The 1,462-nt window shown below is 46.6% G+C and overlaps 1 non-coding gene across 1 annotated transcript; it reads left to right on the top strand.

Annotated features, from left to right (window-relative positions):
- Window positions 1–960: 960 nt before the first annotated feature.
- On the top strand, window positions 961–1,124 carry LOC122678636. The gene has a single exon (XR_006336283.1). It is a non-coding gene; the product is annotated as a U1 spliceosomal RNA (small nuclear RNA).
- The last annotated feature ends 338 nt before the right edge of the window (window positions 1,125–1,462 follow it).

A 1,462-nucleotide genomic window follows, 5' to 3' on the forward strand; every position in this document is an offset into this window, starting at 1 on the left:
ACAATAGACAGCCTTGATGTATTCCTTTTCCTATTTGGAGCCAGTCTGTTGTTCCATGTCCAGTTCTAACTGTTGCTTCCTGACATGTTTTTACAACTTATTTATTACTTAAAAACATTTGCATCAGTGTAACACACGATCCCTAAATTTCTCTCCTTGGCGTGCAATCCAGCCCGAAGGGTCAGACTCCGAGGAGGCTGGCAAAATCCGTCCGGATCTCCATGTATGTGTATGGCTGAATCCCTTCGCTATTCACCTGAAACTACCACAACATTGTTAACTGGCTATACCCAAATAAAAAATAAAAATTTTAAAGTGCAAAGAAATAAAAAAACCCATGTATGTCTCATTTAAACGGTGAAGGTTATATTGCTGAGTCGTGTTGGACTTTTTGCAAGCCCATAGATTGTAGCCTACCAGGATCCGCCGTCTATGGATTTTTTTCAGACAAGAGTATTGGAGTGGGTTAGCAATTTCTTCAGGGGACCCTCGCGACCTAGGAATCGAACCCGGGTTGCCCGGATTGTAAACTGATGCTTTACCGCCTGAGCCACCAAAGACGCCCCAGGTCTTTTCTATCGTTGTAAGTATGTCCATTGCTAACGTTGATGAAGTCATGACGTCACTTCCCGTCACAGGGGACTCGCCACTGGTCATCTCCACAGGGGTGGGTTGGGTTGAAGAAGAGGAGCCGCCTTAGAGGTCCCGAATGGGGTTGGTTTATGTAAATCTTGCAGCGAAGTGGTCCTGTTCCTAGCGAGCCACTTCCCTCGTTACGGAAATTTTCATGAGATTTTGTTGGATATGTTTTTTTAGAAGAGTTATTTGGAGGGACTGAGGGGTGTGGGAAAGGAGAGGGTGCGGAGGATAGTGGAAGAACTGCGGGGAAACGGCAAAGTCAGCGTGTGTGAACAGTGAACGGGTCTAAGGCTGTGCGGGGGGCAGGGGGAAGGTCAACTCATACTTACCCGGCAGAGGAGATACCATGATCAAGAAGGTGGTTCTCCCAGGGCGAGGCTCACCCATTGCACTCCGGGTGTATTGACCTCTGCGATTTCCTCAAATAGGGGAAACTCGACTGTGTAATTTATGGTAGTGGGGGACTGCGTGCGCGCGTTCCCCTGATAACTAAGTAATAACTGCAGACTTAATCCATGTTTCCTTGGCAGTGATTTAGTTATTCAGTTGTATCTGACTCTTGTGGTTCCCACGGAGTGTAGTTTGCCAGGCTTCTCTGTGAGATTTTTTCAAGGCAAAAATACTTGAGTGGGTCACTATTTTTTTCCCCAGGGAATCTTCTTAACCTGGAAATCACACTCGGGTCTCCTCGCATCAGGTGGCCCAAGGACTGCAGTTTCAGCTTCAATACTGTTTCTTCCAATAAACACCGTGAACTGATCTTCTTTAGGATGAACTCGTTGGATCTCCTTGCAGTCCAAGGGACTCTCAAGAGTCTTCTCCA

The sequence above is a fragment of the Cervus elaphus genome, chromosome 20 (assembly GCF_910594005.1).
Source record: "Cervus elaphus chromosome 20, mCerEla1.1, whole genome shotgun sequence".
Classification (NCBI taxonomy): Eukaryota; Metazoa; Chordata; class Mammalia; order Artiodactyla; family Cervidae; genus Cervus; species Cervus elaphus.